This window comes from Penaeus monodon, chromosome 20 (assembly GCF_015228065.2).
Source record: "Penaeus monodon isolate SGIC_2016 chromosome 20, NSTDA_Pmon_1, whole genome shotgun sequence".
In the NCBI taxonomy this organism is placed as follows: domain Eukaryota; kingdom Metazoa; phylum Arthropoda; class Malacostraca; order Decapoda; family Penaeidae; genus Penaeus; species Penaeus monodon.
The window spans coordinates 41,742,271-41,742,580 of record NC_051405.1 but is presented as its reverse complement, the minus strand read 5'-3'; positions in this window follow the sequence as shown (position 1 = coordinate 41,742,580).

Genomic DNA, 310 nt, shown 5'->3' with positions numbered 1-310 from the left:
GCCTTGATTCCAGTGACACATCAATTCACTGAAAATGTAGACTACTGCTATTTATCTAATTAAAATACTTAATTAATCAATAATCACTCTTCTTATACTGTAAAGTAAAGTAAAGTGGAATAATGGAGAGTCTTTTTCCTCACTATTGCTATCGTTATTATATAATTATCTTTTAGATAATTGCTCATATTTTTTTTAAAACCAGAAACTGTTTACATTTTCCCAAGGAGTAAATCTAGAGGCAAGAGAGATACATCTGCAAAAAATTACACAATACACTTGGAGGTAAGCCGCGTTACGCAGGTTGAGA